This window comes from Pseudophryne corroboree, chromosome 2 (genome assembly GCF_028390025.1).
Source record: "Pseudophryne corroboree isolate aPseCor3 chromosome 2, aPseCor3.hap2, whole genome shotgun sequence".
NCBI classification, from domain to species: domain Eukaryota; kingdom Metazoa; phylum Chordata; class Amphibia; order Anura; family Myobatrachidae; genus Pseudophryne; species Pseudophryne corroboree.
In genome coordinates this window covers 801,839,735-801,858,937 of record NC_086445.1, presented here as the reverse complement: position 1 = coordinate 801,858,937, position 19,203 = coordinate 801,839,735, and the positions used below count along the sequence as shown (strand labels likewise).

General features: G+C 39.5%; 7 non-coding genes across 7 annotated transcripts; all 7 read left to right on the top strand.

Moving 5' to 3' along the window:
• Positions 1-448: 448 nt before the first annotated feature.
• LOC135053897 (small nucleolar RNA U3) lies at positions 449-663 on the top strand. The gene has a single exon (XR_010243191.1). It is a non-coding gene; the product is annotated as a small nucleolar RNA U3 (small nucleolar RNA).
• Positions 664-1,316: 653 nt separating this feature from the next.
• LOC135053058 (small nucleolar RNA U3) lies at positions 1,317-1,529 on the top strand. Its single transcript, XR_010242459.1, has one exon. It is a non-coding gene; the product is annotated as a small nucleolar RNA U3 (small nucleolar RNA).
• Positions 1,530-2,182: 653 nt separating this feature from the next.
• LOC135053839 (small nucleolar RNA U3) lies at positions 2,183-2,395 on the top strand. The gene has a single exon (XR_010243139.1). It is a non-coding gene; the product is annotated as a small nucleolar RNA U3 (small nucleolar RNA).
• A 651-nt stretch (positions 2,396-3,046) lies between these two features.
• LOC135053896 (small nucleolar RNA U3) lies at positions 3,047-3,261 on the top strand. The gene has a single exon (XR_010243190.1). It is a non-coding gene; the product is annotated as a small nucleolar RNA U3 (small nucleolar RNA).
• Positions 3,262-3,914: 653 nt separating this feature from the next.
• On the top strand, positions 3,915-4,127 carry LOC135053444 (small nucleolar RNA U3). The gene has a single exon (XR_010242794.1). It is a non-coding gene; the product is annotated as a small nucleolar RNA U3 (small nucleolar RNA).
• Positions 4,128-4,780: 653 nt separating this feature from the next.
• LOC135053823 (small nucleolar RNA U3) lies at positions 4,781-4,993 on the top strand. Its single transcript, XR_010243125.1, has one exon. It is a non-coding gene; the product is annotated as a small nucleolar RNA U3 (small nucleolar RNA).
• A 652-nt stretch (positions 4,994-5,645) lies between these two features.
• Positions 5,646-5,858, top strand: LOC135053884 (small nucleolar RNA U3). Its single transcript, XR_010243179.1, has one exon. It is a non-coding gene; the product is annotated as a small nucleolar RNA U3 (small nucleolar RNA).
• Positions 5,859-19,203: the final 13,345 nt, after the last annotated feature.

The window sequence follows — 19,203 nt, the reverse complement described above, 5'->3', positions numbered from 1 at the left end:
AAAATTTAAACTGTGCTTTCCTTAAAAGAACCTTTTGTTTGCAGTGTATTTATTTAATAATTGTTTAATTATTTTGCAAATCAGCAACTAATGCAAGCCACTAGTTTATTTCCTATATGAAATATAAGAAATTTTGAAGTACCAATGCTATTAGTGCATTGGTTTCATTGTTAAGTGTTCTGTTTAATATTTTGGCTTAAACAAGTTTATATATGCAAAAAGTATAACATGTTACCTAATACAATCTTAAAATGTGTCTACTCTCACAGAAAATCATTCAGTATATGATAGTGAATGAATTGTAGTCTGAAAATTTGTGGAGAATGTTATGCAACTGAAAATTGGTTGACAATTTCTATATCAAGTTTTATGAATGGGTCCAAAAATGTCACCATGAGTTAAAAGAGGAATTCATATGGCCTATCTAAACCATCAACAAAATGTAATTAAGACTATACCTTCAGGGATCATTTCTATAGGCAATGATGGGAGAAATGTGCTTGAAAGTGTCCAAACTCGCCAACCACCATGATGAGTTTAAGAGCTCTCTTCTCAGCATGAAGGCAATTAGCAACTCTGTTTTTCCTGCAGATGTTGCTAGCTTTTGATGACTGTCCTACTTCTTAATAAAGAAGTGGTAGAAGAGGGCTCATTCAGAGTGGCTGATTACACACTTTAAAATCAACTATGGTTATTTAAAACTAAGTTTGTATAATGTTTAATATCCTTGAAAGAATACGCATTGATGTTTCAACATTCCTGAATCAGATTGTTTTTTATGATATAGGAATAAAAGCAATGTCTAAGAGTATTATTTTACATTTTAATTGTAACCTTCTTTAAGTGGTTCATGTCAATGAGGACTTGAAAAATGTAAAGTGTGCTTTCCTTAAAAGAACCTTTTGTTTGCAGTGTTTTTGTTTAATAATTGTTTAATTATTTAGCAAATCAGCAATTAATGCAAGCCACTAGTTTATTTCCTATATGCAATATAAGAAATTTTGAAGTACCAATGCTATTAGTGCATTGGTTTCATTGTTAAGTGTTCTGTTTAATATTTTGGTTTAAACAAGTTTATATATGCAAAAAGTATAACATGTTACCTAATACAATCTTAAAATGTGTCTACTCTCACAGAAAATCATTCAGTATATGATAGTAATTGAATTGTAGTCTGAAAATTTGTGGATAATGTTATGCAACTGAAAATTGGTTGACAATTTCTATATCAAGTTTTATGAATGGGTCCAAAAATGTCACCATGAGTTAAAAGAGGAATTCATATGGCTAATCTAAACCATCTACAAAATGTAATTAAGACTATACTTCCAGGGATCATTTCTATAGGCAATGATGGGAGAAATTTGCTTGAAAGTGTCCAAACTCGCCAACCACCATGATGAGATAAAGAGCTCTCTTCTTAGCATGAAGGCAGTTAGCAACTCTGTTTCATGCAGATGTTGTTAGCTTTTGATGACTGTCCTACTTTTTAATAAAGAAGTGATAGAAGAGGGCTCATTCAGAGTGGCTGATTACACACTTTAAAATCAACTATGGTTATTTAAAACTAAGTTTGTATAATGTTTAATATCCTTGAAAGAATACGCATTGATGTTTCAACATTCCTGAATCAGATTGTTTTTTATGATATAGGAATAAAAGCAATGTCTAAGAGTATTATTTTACATTTTAATTGTAACCTTCTTTAAGTGGTTCGTGTCAATGAGGACTTGAAAAATGTAAAGTGTGCTTTCCTTAAAAGAACCTTTTGTTTGCAGTGTTTTTGTTTAATAATTGTTTAATTATTTAGCAAATCAGCAATTAATGCAAGCCACTAGTTTATTTCCTATATGCAATATAAGAAATTTTGAAGTACCAATGCTATTAGTGCATTGGTTTCATTGTTAAGTGTTCTGTTTAATATTTTGGCTTAAACAAGTTTATATATGCAAAAATGATAACATGTTACCTAATACAATCTTAAAATGTGTCTACTCTCACAGAAAATCATTCAGTATATGATAGTGAATGAATTGTAGTCTGAAAATTTGTGGAGAATGTTATGCAACTGAAAATTGGTTGACAATTGCTATATCAAGTTTTATGAATGGGTCCAAAAATGTCACCATGAGTTAAAAGAGGAATTCATATGGCCTATCTAAACCATCAACAAAATATAATTAAGACTATACTTTCAGGAATCATTTCTATAGGCAATGATGGGAGAAATGTGCTTGAAAGTGTCCAAACTCGCCGACCACCATGATGAGTTTAAGAGCTCTCTTCTCAGCATGAAGGCAGAAAGGAACTCTGTTTCATGCAGATGTTGTTAGCTTTTGATGACTGTCCTACTTCTTAATAAAGAAGTGGTAGAAGAGGGCTCATTCAGAGTGGCTGATTACACACTTTAAAATCAACTATGATTATTTAAAACTGTTTGTATAATGTTTAATATGCTGGAAAGAACAAGCATTGATGTTTTAACATTCCTGAATCAGAATGTTTTTTATTATATAGCAATAAAAGCAATGTCTAAGAGTATTATTTTACATTTTAATTTTAACCTTCTTTAAGTTGTACATATCAATGAGGACTTGAAAAATTTAAACTGTGCTTTCCTTAAAAGAACCTTTTGTTTGCAGTGTATTTATTTAATAATTGTTTAATTATTTTGCAAATCAGCAACTAATGCAAGCCACTAGTTTATTTCCTATATGAAATATAAGAAATTTTGAAGTACCAATGCTATTAGTGCATTGGTTTCATTGTTAAGTGTTCTGTTTAATATTTTGGCTTAAACAAGTTTATATATGCAAAAAGTATAACATGTTACCTAATACAATCTTAAAATGTGTCTACTCTCACAGAAAATCATTCAGTATATGATAGTGAATGAATTGTAGTCTGAAAATTTGTGGAGAATGTTATGCAACTGAAAATTGGTTGACAATTTCTATATCAAGTTTTATGAATGGGTCCAAAAATGTCACCATGAGTTAAAAGAGGAATTCATATGGCCTATCTAAACCATCAACAAAATGTAATTAAGACTATACCTTCAGGGATCATTTCTATAGGCAATGATGGGAGAAATGTGCTTGAAAGTGTCCAAACTCGCCAACCACCATGATGAGTTTAAGAGCTCTCTTCTCAGCATGAAGGCAATTAGCAACTCTGTTTTTCCTGCAGATGTTGCTAGCTTTTGATGACTGTCCTACTTCTTAATAAAGAAGTGGTAGAAGAGGGCTCATTCAGAGTGGCTGATTACACACTTTAAAATCAACTATGGTTATTTAAAACTAAGTTTGTATAATGTTTAATATCCTTGAAAGAATACGCATTGATGTTTCAACATTCCTGAATCAGAAGTTTTTTTATGATATAGGAATAAAAGCAATGTCTAAGAGTATTATTTTACATTTTAATTTTAACCTTCTTTAAGTGGTTCATGTCAATGAGGACTTGAAAAATGTAAAGTGTGCTTTCCTTAAAAGAACCTTTTGTTTGCAGTGTATTTGTTTAATAATTGTTTAATTCTTTAGCAAATCAGCAATTAATGCAAGCCACTAGTTTATTTCCTATATGCAATATAAGAAATTTTGAAGTACCAATGCTATTAGTGCATTGGTTTCATTGTTAAGTGTTCTGTTTAATATTTTGGTTTAAACAAGTTTATATATGCAAAAAGTATAACATGTTACCTAATACAATCTTAAAATGTGTCTACTCTCACAGAAAATCATTCAGTATATGATAGTAATTGAATTGTAGTCTGAAAATTTGTGGATAATGTTATGCAACTGAAAATTGGTTGACAATTTCTATATCAAGTTTTATGAATGGGTCCAAAAATGTCACCATGAGTTAAAAGAGGAATTCATATGGCTAATCTAAACCATCTACAAAATGTAATTAAGACTATACTTCCAGTGATCATTTCTATAGGCAATGATGGGAGAAATTTGTTTGAAAGTGTCCAAACTCGCCAACCACCATGATGAGATAAAGAGCTCTCTTCTCAGCATGAAGGCAGTTAGCAACTCTGTTTCATGCAGATGTTGTTAGCTTTTGATGACTGTCCTACTTTTTAATAAAGAAGTGATAGAAGAGGGCTCATTCAGAGTGGCTGATTACACACTTTAAAATCAACTATGGTTATTTAAAACTAAGTTTGTATAATGTTTAATATCCTTGAAAGAATACGCATTGATGTTTCAACATTCCTGAATCAGATTGTTTTTTATGATATAGGAATAAAAGCAATGTCTAAGAGTATTATTTTACATTTTAATTGTAACCTTCTTTAAGTAGTTCATGTCAATGAGGACTTGAAAAATGTAAAGTGTGCTTTCCTTAAAAGAACCTTTTGTTTGCAGTGTTTTTGTTTAATAATTGTTTAATTATTTAGCAAATCAGCAATTAATGCAAGCCACTAGTTTATTTCCTATATGCAATATAAGAAATTTTGAAGTACCAATGCTATTAGTGCATTGGTTTCATTGTTAAGTGTTCTGTTTAATATTTTGGCTTAAACAAGTTTATATATGCAAAAATGATAACATGTTACCTAATACAATCTTAAAATGTGTCTACTCTCACAGAAAATCATTCAGTATATGATAGTGAATGAATTGTAGTCTGAAAATTTGTGGAGAATGTTATGCAACTGAAAATTGGTTGACAATTTCTATATCAAGTTTTATGAATGGGTCCTAAAATGTCACCATGAGTTAAAAGAGGAATTCATATGGCCTATCTAAACCATCAACAAAATATAATTAAGACTATACTTTCAGGGATCATTTCTATAGGCAATGATGGGAGAAATGTGCTTGAAAGTGTCCAAACTCGCCGACCACCATGATGAGTTTAAGAGCTCTCTTCTCAGCATGAAGACAGAAAGGAACTCTGTTTCATGCAGATGTTGTTAGCTTTTGATGACTGTCCTACTTCTTAATAAAGAAGTGGTAGAAGAGGGCTCATTCAGAGTGGCTGATTACACACTTTAAAATCAACTATGATTATTTAAAACTAAGTTTGTATAATGTTTAATATGCTGGAAAGAACAAGCATTGATGTTTTAACATTCCTGAATCAGAATGTTTTTTATTATATAGCAATAAAAGCAATGTCTGAGTATTATTTTACATTTTAATTTTAACCTTCTTCAAGTTGTACATATCAATGAGGACTTGAAAAATTTAAACTGTGCTTTCCTTAAAAGAACCTTTTGTTTGCAGTGTATTTATTTAATAATTGTTTAATTATTTTGCAAATCAGCAACTAATGCAAGCCACTAGTTTATTTCCTATATGAAATATAAGAAATTTTGAAGTACCCAATGCTATTAGTGCATTGGTTTCATTGTTAAGTGTTCTGTTTAATATTTTGGCTTAAACAAGTTTATATATGCAAAAAGTATAACATGTTACCTAATACAATCTTAAAATGTGTCTACTCTCACAGAAAATCATTCAGTATATGATAGTGAATGAATTGTAGTCTGAAAATTTGTGGAGAATGTTATGCAACTGAAAATTGGTTGACAATTTCTATATCAAGTTTTATGAATGGGTCCAAAAATGTCACCATGAGTTAAAAGAGGAATTCATATGGCCTATCTAAACCATCAACAAAATGTAATTAAGACTATACCTTCAGGGATCATTTCTATAGGCAATGATGGGAGAAATGTGCTTGAAAGTGTCCATACTCGCCAACCACCATGATGAGTTTAAGAGCTCTCTTCTCAGCAAGAAGGCAATTAGCAACTCTGTTTCATGCAGATGTTGCTAGCTTTTGATGACTGTCCTACTTCTTAATAAAGAAGTGGTAGAAGAGGGCTCATTCAGAGTGGTTGATTACACACTTTAAAATCAACTATGGTTATTTAAAACTAAGTTTGTATAATGTTTAATATCCTTGAAAGAATACGCATTGATGCTTCAACATTCCTGAATCAGAATGTTTTTTATGATATACAGATGTAGCCACCTTTATCTTGACTGTTTCTCCGCCGAGACGGGCGTTTAGTCACGCTAATGCGATAGCTGAGTTTAATCACAGGCAGGCGCGTTGAGGCGATCTAGATACTCATCATGCATTACACATCTCCACCACTGTGTGGCTAATGCTCCACTAATCCAGTACTTTCGATCGTACAGTATAGCGGCGGATTGATCTACAGCTCTGGCAATACTGTAGGCGTAACGGGAGGCGGTGGAAAAAGTATGGAGTACTGTATGTGTATGGAGACGCAACTACAGTAATTGTGTAAAAGGAAGAATGTACAGTACAATGTATAAACACCGTGCTTTTAAAATATATGAGCGTCTGAGTTCGCTAATGCATAATGGGAATGGAGGACTAGCAGAAGGCGGAGGAAAACACCGTGCTTTACAAATGCGAGCGTCCGAGTCCTCTAAGGCATAAACCAACAGCAATGGGGCGGGGGCCGGGCGCTGTTTGCAGTACTTTCACACATGAAATTGGAAATCTCTCATGAGGCGTCGTGGGCTAGGGGTGAAGGCTCCCACCTCCCTCGCTGGGGGTCCAGGGTTCGAGACCTAATGTGCTTTCTTTCTTTTTTTTTTTTTCTGTAATAATGCACTGTATTATTTTATTTACATTGTAAGACAGTCAATGGAAGGATGCACACAGGTTTCACATAAATCAAAGTACATCTGCAGGAGCGATTCTTTACGCTAAATGCAACCTACAGTACAGTACTGTAAGTGAGCAAAACAGTACTACAGTGGGCGTTTGTGTATTGCACATGACCTGCATTCCCTCCCTGTCTACTGCATGATCTGTGCAGGCTCCCATGGGGGAAGGGCAACAGGCTAGCAGGAGGCGGAGGAAAACACCGTGCTTTACAAATGCGAGCGTCCGAGTCCTCTAAGGCATAAACCAACAGCAATGGGGCGGGGGCCGGGCGCTGTTTGCAGTACTTTCACACATGAAATTGGAAATCTCTCATGAGGCGTCGTGGGCTAGGGGTGAAGGCTCCCACCTCCCTCGCTGGGGGTCCAGGGTTCGAGACCTGATGTGCTTTCTTTCTTTTTTTTTTTTTTTCTGTAATAATGCACTGTATTATTTTATTTACATTGTAAGACAGTCAATGGAAGGATGCACACAGGTTTCACATAAATCAAAGTACATCTGCAGGAGCGATTCTTTACGCTAAATGCACCTAAACAGCGGGAATGAAATGAGTGTATTCTGACGCTACCAACTGAGCAAAACAGTACTGTAGATCTTCAGCGTTTGTGTATTGCACAGGACCTGAATTTCCTCCCTGTGCAGGCCCCCAGGGGGGAAGGGCGATGGGGGTAGGGGGGAGACGATGGAAAATACTGTGTCTTTGAAATGCAATTACATGAGCGTCCGAGTACACTACGGCATACTGTAAACCAACACCAATGGGAAGGAAGTGCCAACCTTATTTTTAATGTGTTCCCGTGACATTCACTGTAACATTTTTTTTTTCTCTCCAATACAGTACATCCAATGGAAGGATGCACACAGGTTTCACATAAATCAAAGTACATCTGCAGGAGCGATTCTTTACGCTAAATGCAACCTACAGTACAGTACTGTAAGTGAGCAAAACAGTACTACAGTGGGCGTTTGTGTATTGCACATGACCTGCATTCCCTCCCTGTCTACTGCATGATCTGTGCAGGCTCCCATGGGGGAAGGGCAACAGGCTAGCAGGAGGCGGAGGAAAACACCGTGCTTTACAAATGCGAGCGTCCGAGTCCTCTAAGGCATAAACCAACAGCAATGGGGCGGGGGCTGGGCGCTGTTTGCAGTACTTTCACACATGAAATTGGAAATCTCTCATGAGGCGTCGTGGGCTAGGGGTGAAGGCTCCCACCTCCCTCGCTGGGGGTCCAGGGTTCGAGACCTGATGTGCTTTCTTTCTTTTTTTTTTTTTCTGTAATAATGCACTGTATTATTTTATTTACATTGTAAGACAGTCAATGGAAGGATGCACACAGGTTTCACATAAATCAAAGTACATCTGCAGGAGCGATTCTTTACGCTAAATGCAACCTACAGTACAGTACTGCAAGTGAGCAAAACAGTACTACAGTGGGCGTTTGTGTATTGCACATGACCTGTATTCCCTCCCTGTCTACTGCATGATCTGTGCAGGCTCCCATGGGGGAAGGGCAACAGGCTAGCAGGAGGCGGAGGAAAACACCGTGCTTTACAAATGCGAGCGTCCGAGTCCTCTAAGGCATAAACCAACAGCAATGGGGCGGGGGCCGGGCGCTGTTTGCAGTACTTTCACACATGAAATTGGAAATCTCTCATGAGGCATCGTGGGCTAGGGGTGAAGGCTCCCACCTCCCTCGCTGGGGGTCCAGGGTTCGAGACCTGATGTGCTTTCTTTCTTTTTTTTTTTTTTTTTTTTCTGTAATAATGCACTGTATTATTTTATTTACATTGTAAGACAGTCAATGGAAGGATGCACACAGGTTTCACATAAATCAAAGTACATCTGCAGGAGCGATTCTTTACGCTAAATGCACCTAAACAGCGGGAATGAAATGAGTGTATTCTGACGCTACCAACTGAGCAAAACAGTACTGTAGATCTTCAGCGTTTGTGTATTGCACAGGACCTGAATTTCCTCCCTGTGCAGGCCCCCAGGGGGGAAGGGCGATGGGGGTAGGGGGGAGACGATGGAAAATACTGTGCCTTTGAAATGCAATTACATGAGCGTCCGAGTACACTACGGCATACTGTAAACCAACACCAATGGGAAGGAAGTGCCAACCTTATTTTTAATGTGTTCCCGTGACATTCACTGTAACATTTTTTTTTTCTCTCCAATACAGTACATCCAATGGAAGGATGCACACAGGTTTCACATAAATCAAAGTACATCTGCAGGAGCGATTCTTTACGCTAAATGCAACCTACAGTACAGTACTGTAAGTGAGCAAAACAGTACTACAGTGGGCGTTTGTGTATTGCACATGACCTGCATTCCCTCCCTGTCTACTGCATGATCTGTGCAGGCTCCCATGGGGGAAGGGCAACAGGCTAGCAGGAGGCGGAGGAAAACACCGTGCTTTACAAATGCGAGCGTCCGAGTCCTCTAAGGCATAAACCAACAGCAATGGGGCGGGGGCCGGGCGCTGTTTGCAGTACTTTCACACATGAAATTGGAAATCTCTCATGAGGCGTCGTGGGCTAGGGGTGAAGGCTCCCACCTCCCTCGCTGGGGGTCCAGGGTTCGAGACCTGATGTGCTTTCTTTCTTTTTTTTTTTTTTCTGTAATAATGCACTGTATTATTTTATTTACATTGTAAGACAGTCAATGGAAGGATGCACACAGGTTTCACATAAATCAAAGTACATCTGCAGGAGCGATTCTTTACGCTAAATGCACCTAAACAGCGGGAATGAAATGAGTGTATTCTGACGGACTGTGCATCTTCGGTATTTGTGTATTGCATAAGACCTGTGAAGGCTCCCAGGAGGGAAGGGCGTAGGGCAAGACAGTGGAAAATACTGTGGTCAAAGAAAGGGCATATTTAAAACTAAGGGAAACTGTCACAAAGTACAGTAACTACAGTACTGTACGTTGAATGCCTGGAACGCACGACGTCTGAGACGCACGACGTCTGAGGCGCACGACGTCTGAGACGCTCATTGAGCATAAGGACGGTCATGGCTGCTGTACGGGACCGTCCCTATGCTCTGGGTGAGCTGCGTCTCCTCGTTCGCTGGCGGGACAGAACTCTCGCCAGCAACGAGGAGAAGGTGAGAGCTTATAGGAGGGCCAGCAGGGATATCCTCCGGACTTACAACCGGAGGAGAACGGTGAGGTCACTCCAGAGGAGATGGAGTGACCTCGTGAGGAGGACCCCACGACGCCTGCAGGCCATAAGGGATTGTAAGTACAGTACATTACTGTAGATTACTGTACTTTAAGTTACTGTAGTTACAGGTACAGTACATTATAGCAGGGGCTGCTGTAGCAGCAGGTATCCGGTCTATACAGCACTGTACAGTATTTGTGGTAAACAAATGGTTAAACAAGGACCAAACATTAACCCGGGTCAAAAGGTCAATTTGTTTTTTTGCGTCGACCTAGATGGTGCGGCTTTTGAAATTGGTTGACACCAGTTACTGTAGGTTGACATGGTCGTTAAGTTGACATGGAAAAAGATCGACATGCGTTTTACAAAAACAATTGTTATTTTTTTAAACTTGTGTATATACAGTAGTTCTTTACAATCCACGTGGTCTACGATTGTGCAGTGTACAGTATCATGCAGTGTACAGTATATGCAATGTATCACAGTGTATCGTGCTGCGTAATTGCAGCGTGTCATGCAGTGTACATTCAGTATATGGTATTGTGCAGTGAGTGTAATGCATAGTGAATCACATCGTGCAGCAGAGCCGGCCTTAGGCATAGGCAAACTACAGTAGGCAAATGCCTAGGGCATTTGCTATGCTTAGGGGCACCAGCAGCTTCTGCTGATTAAAATGATATGCGGCATGCCTATATTTTGCGTGACTGCGGCTGTATCTGTATCTGGCTAGGGCCAGCACTGTCGTGCAGTGTACTGTATACACATGTGGTAATTGCAGTTTTTTGTGCAGTGTACATTGTATCATATTTTGCAGGGAAATGTGCAGTGTAATGTGCAGTTTGTCATATCACGCAGTGCATACACTATGCAGTGTCGTGCAGTGCATTGTGTGGTTTAATTGCAGTGTGTCGTGCAGTGTGCAGAAATTTGTGTTTCAGATAGTACAGTGTTCTAAGGGATGTTACTTTGGCAGAAATTATTCTAAGGGATGTTACAGTGGCCTAATGTGTTCTGACGTGCATTACTCTTGCATAATGTGTTATAAGGTTCATGACTGTGGCAGATCTCTACTTTGTGACGTAATGTGGATATACTACTGCACTACTGTGACGTACAGTACAGTAACGTGAATAAGGTGCTCTACTGTGTGACACAACGTGAATCAAGGACAGTACTGTGACGTGAATACGGTGCTCTACTGTGTGACACAACGTGAATCAAGGACAGTACTGTGACGTGAATAAACTGCACTACTGTGACATGACGTGAATAAGATGAATTCAGGTGAGTGCTGCATCATCTGTCATGGAATCAATTTATACTGTAATGAACAGTACTGAGATGGTTAAGGGTGGGAGGGCTGCATGCTGATGTGTGTCATAATGTTTATAAGGGCAATGCTAATGTGTGTTACAATGTCTATAAAGGTAGTGTTCTGTCTAATACCCTGGACCTACTGTACTGTAGCGATACTGTAAGTGTACTGTATGTCACATTTAGAAATGTCCCCCTTAAGTTTTGAAGACAGTACAGTACACTATGCCCTCCTGAGTGATTAGGTGCAGGGTACTAGAATGAACAATTCCATTGATTGTGATGTCATAAAGATGCTGTCAATGTTGAATTTCATTGACTGTACAGTATGCTGCCATTATACTGTATATATATTTTTACAGGGCTGGTAGCACGACGGCACAGGAGGCGGAACAGGCACCGCCAAGCTGGTAAGTATTGTCAAATACAGTAGTGTACAGTACATAGTGATTTCTATAGTCCCCACCCCCCTGTCCTGACCATCACAGATAACTCGCTGCAATCCGGATGGGAGAGAGGGTGGGACACTTCCTGTGAGATCTGGTTGCCCGTGATGTTAAGAATGTCTGTTTACAAAACTAACTGTAAATATTAAACACACAGTATAAATAACATTGTAGATAGCTGAATACCCGTGCTGCGCTACGGGATGAGGATGGTAAATTACAGTGATAGTTGTTTGTTAATTTACGTTTGACAGCTTCACTTACAGCACTGTTATTTTTTTTCTCGCAGTACCACCACCACCACCACCACCACCACCACCACCACCACCACCACCACCTGCGCTGCCAGGTATTGTGTAACGAGAATTCTGGTGCGACTGTCATCGTTACACTACTGTACATGTGTCCTGGATACTGTATAGTACATGTTACAAATTGACAGCTTCACTTACAGCACTGTTGTTTTTTTTCTCACAGTACCACCACCACCACCACCACCACCACCACCACCACCACCTGCACTGCCAGGTATTGTGTAACGAGAATTCTGGTGTGACTGTCATCAATACACTACTGTACATGTGTCCTGGATACTGTATAGTACATGTTACAAATTGACAGCTTCACTTACAGCACTGTTGTTTTTTTTCTCACAGTACCACCACCACCACCACCACCACCACCTGCGCTTCCAGGTATTGTGTAACGAGAATTCTGGTGCGACTGTCATCGTTACACTACTGTACATGTGTCCTGGATACTGTATAGTACATGTTACAAATTGACAGCTTCACTTACAGCACTGTTGTTTTTTTTCTCACAGTACCACCACCACCACCACCTGCACTGCCAGGTATTGTGTAACGAGAATTCTGGTGCGACTGTCATCGTTACACTACTGTACATGTGTCCTGGATACTGTATAGTACATGTTACAAATTGACAGCTTCACTTACAGCACTGTTGTTTTTTTTCTCACAGTACCACCACCACCACCACCACCACCACCTGCACTGCCAGGTATTGTGTAACGAGAATTCTGGTGCGACTGTCATCATTACACTACTGTACATGTGTCCTGGATACTGTATAGTACATGTTACAAATTGACAGCTTCACTTACAGCACTGTTGTTTTTTCTCACAGTACCACCACCACCACCACCACCGTCTGACCAGCAGAGCTCCGGAAGTGGTAATCATTATTTTTGTTACAGACACACTAGTTTCCTACAGTATTACTGTAATTTTTTTATTTTACAATACTTGTTATCTTGTACACACAGACCGCCTCGTTATTGATACGGAGCAAGAGGAGGAGGAGGAGGAAATGTGGGAGCCTTCAGGCCAGCCTGGTAAGAATTGTAATCTACTGTACAGTACTCTACATTCTACATTCATTGATTTATTAACAGTACCAATGGCTTGGGTTTGCGTGACCAGTGGTCAGGATTCCAGCAGTCAAGTGACCGACAGCGGTATCCTGATTGCAGAAATCCCTTTGACTTTTCTTTTTGTTTTTTTTATATTCAACACAGATGTCACTTACGTGGACTCTGAGTCGGAGGAGCCACAGTATAGTAAGTACAGTAGGATTTTCTCAAGCCCATTCTTAAAAGTATTGACCAAGTCCACTTTTATTACTTTTCAGGCAGGGAATTCCAAACATGTACTGTACAGTATTTCCCTCACTGTGAAGACCCCTTTTCGCCTCTGTGTGCGAAATCGCCTCTCCTCCAACACGAGTTAAATACAGGCACAGTACAGTACTGTATGTCCCCTACCACTGGACAGTCATTCTGCTCCTACTGTATTATGAATATATCTCTGCCTCCTGTAGCACTGTACTACTGTGCAATTTTGTAGTAACTGTACTCTACTGTATTTTGTTTATAATATTTTTTTATTTTCCACTCAGTAATTATTGACAGTGAGGAGGAAGGGGAGAAGAAGCCCTCTCCCCAACTTGGTAAGTAAACTAAAGTATTGTACTGTACTGTACATTGTGTTAAACCAATGGGTTGGGTTTGCATGACCAGCAGTCAGGATTCTAGCGGTCAGGTGACCGACAGTGGCATCCTGATTGCAGCAATCCCAACAGGGTGAGGTACGGTATCCTAACCCTCCTCCACTACCCCCTGATTCTGGCCTCGACATTCTCGTCTCTGTGTGCGAAATCTACTCTCCTCCTCCAATTCCTGACTGAATTTTTGCTTTACTGTATTCAACACAGAATACAAAAGTATATTTCATGGAATTTTTGCTTTCACAGGCCCTACACTGTCACAGGCGGTGGCGGAGGAGGAGGACCAGGACTCTCTGTCCCTCACCACACTGCACCCATTAAGTAAGTCCAGTCCGGTACATCTTGCCTCTGTAGAGCCAGTTTGAGCAAGGAGAGATTGATTGCTTCTTTTTTAGGTGGGAGCCCAAACCAACCAGTCATTTCAGCCACAGTCGTGTGGCAGACCCTGTTTATACAACATAAGGGTGGGTGGGAGGGCCCAAGCACAATTCCATCTTGCACCACTTGGGTCACTTAGCTTAGTCATCCAGCGACCTCGGTGTTCAGAATAGACTGGAAATTAGTAGAAATTATGGTCATTGAGGTTAATAACACTATACAGTAGGATCAAAAATACCCCTAAATTCTACGATTTAAGCTGTTTTTGAGAGGTTTTTGAAAAAAAGCACCAGGATCCAAAACAAGTCCGAATCCAAAAGCAAAACACAAAACCCGAAAAATTTCCGGTGCACATCTCCAGTTTTAATAAAGTCCAGGAGGGAAACATTCTCCTGATGAAGACACTGTACTGCAAGCAATAGGACACGAGGATGTGCACTGAGACTGGAGGGGGGAAGGTTCAGGGGGAATTTTAAGAAAAAATACTTCACAGAAAGTGCAGTGGACAAGTGGAATAGCCTCCCATCAGAGGTGGTAGAGCCTAAAACAGTAGAGCTACAGTATTTAAACATGCATGGAAGAGACATAAGGATATCCTTACAAAGAAATAAAGATCAAATAAGCTTTGATGTAAAAAATGGTTAAAAAAAAGAGGCAGATTAGATGGGCAAAGTGGTTCTTACAGTATTTGTCGTCAAATTCAATGTTTCTGTATGTACAGTACAGTACAACATTGTGTTTAAAATAGTAAAGTAGTGTATTTCCTGGAATGAACCTTTTTTTTCTCATTAATGTTTTTTCACAGGCCCTACACTGGAACAGGCCGCCGAGGAGGAGGATGATGAGGATGATGAGGCGGCATTTAGTGGTAAGAATTATCACTGACATTGATTTGATTCCACCAGATTAGCACTTTTCATCAGATTTTTCTGGAAAATGCGTAGAAATCGGATAAAAATTGCACAAATCGGAATAGTGGATGGTGGACTTTAGATGATTGTTTTTGTTTGAACTGGTGATATTGCCCATACAGTAGCAACCAATCACATTCCACATTAACATTTATCTACAGTAGTTACACTTACAGACGATAATGCAGTACAGTAGGTAATATTTGTAATTGTCAGAGAAGTATCTTCATATACTGTAGTTAGAATTCTCATATTTGCTATACAGGAGCAAACCGCTTCATCAGTGAGGTTCCTGCTTCCAGTGTAATAGGTTGTGGTTTCTAATCCTGGGTGTGATACTTGTAAAATGTGTATATTCAGTATAATAAAGAGGGTGTGACTTGTAAGGTGCGTGGACCAGTGAGGAAGTCTGCCACTAAAAAGACAGCGACAGCTATCAATTAACTTAATTCAATGGTGTCACAGAATAGGAGGAGAGGTTCCCCTCCTTCAGAGCAGGAGCCCGGCGGCAGATGACTCCGTTGCCTCCCAGAGTTCTGCCTCTGTGGATAACATCACCTGTTCTAAAAAAAACTCCCATCTTACTAAATCTCTCTCTCTCTCTCTCTCTCTCTCTCTCTCTCTCTCTCTCTCCCCCCATGTCACTGTCTCTCCATTCATCTCTCTCTCTAGATACTGTCAGTGATGAATTTCCCATTAGGCACGAGAGGCACGTACTGTACCTAGGGGCGGCATCTGTTTGGGGGCCGCAGTTGGATGCTTACAGTATGCTGATACTGTCATCCCAAAAATTACCACTACAGTAACTGCTAAATATTTTAAGTGTACTGTACAATATGCACATACAGTACAGTACTGTACAGTATGCATAATTCAAAGCAAAAAGGAGTTGCTACCTTAGTCTAGTCATAATCACCGGCATACGGGCCACTCACAAATTTTCTGATGGTCTCGGTGGGGTCCCTTGGAATCACCATGGCTGTCACAAGCATACCTTTTTTTTACCCACCTGTCACTAGGCCTGGACACTAGTGTACTATTACTATACTTTTTACTGTATACTGTATCTTATAATATTCTTCTCTTTTACCCACAGACGACGAGCCAGAATACCATTTTGGTAAATAAATATACTGTACAGTAGCAATAGTTGGTACTGCAATTACAGTATTTTTTTTCTCCAACATTACTTTAAGTCCAACTGATATGACTAACTGTATTTTATCTTTTTACAGTCCGTCGCCAACCAGTGGAGGAGACACCTGGTAATAAAATAGAAATACATAATGCACTGTACTGTATTCTAACTTACTGTAACATGTATAACACTGAGCTGATCATCTTCACACCCTCTGACATAACCTTACAGTACAAACTGTACTTTCTCTCCTTTTTCACCCTCTTCACTACACAAATGCATGCTGCGTTTCCTGACTACTGATATAATAGTGTGTAGAGCGTAGCGAGGCACCGTGCCCACCGCGTGGCGAGCGAAGCAAGCATGCAAGGGGCTGCTTTCCGCTCGCCGCCCCTGTCGGGATTGTGTGGTCGGGATTCCGGCGTCTGTATTTTGACTGCCGGGATCCCGTCCAGCGTGATTACGTACTGATCTCCAGTCTGAGCCTGCCCTAGGCATAGGCATACTTGCCAAATGCCTAGGGGCACAAGCAGCTTCTGCTGATTAATATGATATGCAGCATGCCTACAGTATATTCTGTGTGTGACTGCGTCTGTATCTGCATACAAAATGCATTACTAATGTGCAGCATTATGTGTATACAGTACTTTGTTGTGTAACATATACTGTAGCAAGGGCACTACTGTGTGGTCTAATGTGAACAAAGAGCAATATGATGTGATGCAATGTGAATAAGTGGGAATACTTTGAGGAGTAATGTGGTACTATCATATGATGTAACGAGAATAAGAGACACTATTGCATGATATGTTGTGAATAAAGTTGCAGTACTGTGTGGCGTCATTTCAGATTGGGGAATTACTGTGTGGCCATGCCCCTTCCCAGCAAGAACATGCACCGTTTTGGGATGCACACCGAATGTGCACACTGTTGCTATTTTAAACATACAGTAGGTTGGAGGAGCACCAAAATGAGGACTGCTATGGTTGAGGGGTGATGGTGCTGGGAAAGGGGTACAGGCTCAGAGGCGGAAATAGCATCTGTGCAAGGGGGCAGCATCCAAAAACTTGACTAGGGAATCATATTATTTATGGCTGGCTCTGAGTACAGTCCACTATTATTGATAGTACTCCCTACAACACCACCTACAGTACTGTAACCCTCTTTTTTCTGAAGCGGTCATGAAATGTCATGACTGCTAATACATACAGTAAATGTCTACAGTATTTGTACTGTGGTGTTTTATTCCTTTGACAATTTGTTTATGACCTATTGAAGCTAAACTCTTGTACAGTACTTTATATTTTAAATACCAGCAATACAGTATAATACTGTACCTACAGTATACAGTAATAATTGTTTAGTATTTGAATGTGACTAAATGTTTTTTTTTCTCCAATATAGTGCCAATGATTTATGGGGGCCCCAGACAGGGGCAAGATAGGTGGGCTGGCCCAGAAGCGGGCAGGCAGCAGCCCACTTATACAAGAGGTAAACTAAAGCAATGTTTAAATTACCTCGACAGCATACAGTAGTGTTTGATTTACTGTACTGACAATACAGTACTGTACATTGTAAATAACAAGATTGTCTAATATAGAGTAAAGTACTGTATTGCCATTACTACACTGTAAAGTATTCAGTATTTGTTTTGTAATACTGTCCTTTTTTTCCCACAGAACAGTTGCAGCGTGCCATTCTGCTCCTGCGGGTGGTGGTCCACCTCTTAGTGGACCACTTTTTTAATTTGTTATTAAGAGCATTTTCATTTTTTTTTTTTTAATAAATATGTTTGTTATTGTACTCCATTGTATAGTATCTTTTTCTACTGTATAAGATAGGCATACTGTACACCATACAATTATCTGGCAGATAATCTGCAAGATCTGGCTGTTTGTAATTAAATTCTCTCCTAATTTAGCTGTGGTGTACCTCCTGAGTGTGCTGGGGTGCTTTCTGGCCAGTTTGGGGTGATTTGGAGCAAGTTTGGTCGGCCATCTGGCCGACATGTGCTGTCGACTGTTTGGCAAACATGTGTTTTCCCTCCAGCATGTGTGTGTCAGGCATTTTGTGTGTGTCAGGCATTTTGTGTGTGTCAGGCATTTTGTGTGTGTCAGCCATTTTATGTGTGTCAGCCATTGCTGTGTGGTTCCACAAATGTTAGCGTGTCAAAGTGCTGACCACTGATACCACTATTTCACTTTGGACCGCATGCCTTTTGTGGAACCACACAGCCCAGCATGACTTATTGCTGGGCTGTGTGGTTCCACAAATGTTAGCGTGTCAAAGTGCTGACCACTGACACCACTATTTCACTTTGGACCGCATGCCTTTTGTGGAACCACACAGCCCAGCATGACTTATTGCTGGGCTGTGTGGTTCCACAAATTTTCTTGGAAAACAAATGAACATGAGTGTCTTTACTTTAATACTTTGTTTTTTTCCCCACAGATATCTATATACACAAGAAAAGAATGTAACGAAGAACAAACTACTTTTTTGTTTTAATTAACTTTCAAACTTTATTTAAAAAAAAAACACCTTTTTTTTCTTCAATAAACTTTTAAAAATAGAAGTTTCCTGTGGTTTTTATTAAAATATGAAATGCAAGATGCCTAACCAAGTTGTTTTACATACAGTATACCACTCTTAATTGAATTCCCATCATACAGTAGTACTAATTTATACAGTACAGGAAGTTGGGAATACAAACATTGGAAACCACGTCATGTTTATTTTAAGAAACACTTTATTTACGGACAAAATCATTTGGAACATGTAACATCACACATACTGTATTGTAATAAGAAAGCCAACATCACACATACTGTACGGTACTTTAATCAAAAGGTAACAGCACAAATACAGTAACAATATCAACTTTAACATTTTTATAATTTATTTTTTTGTGGTGGTGGTGCGGGGTAATGGTTTTTGTACTTTATTTTTAGGTTTTGCTTTTTTGAATTATTTTTCGTTTTTGTCTTTTGCTTTTTAACACTGTCGCATACGGACACCAGAATAGAGGACTGACAACAGCAGCCCCTGGATGGAAACGCAGCCCAAGGCCCCAGATGGACACAGCACAATGGACTCGGCTGCTACTGGATAGATACAGCAGCGCCCAAAAAATCAACTGGAATAAAAGGGGC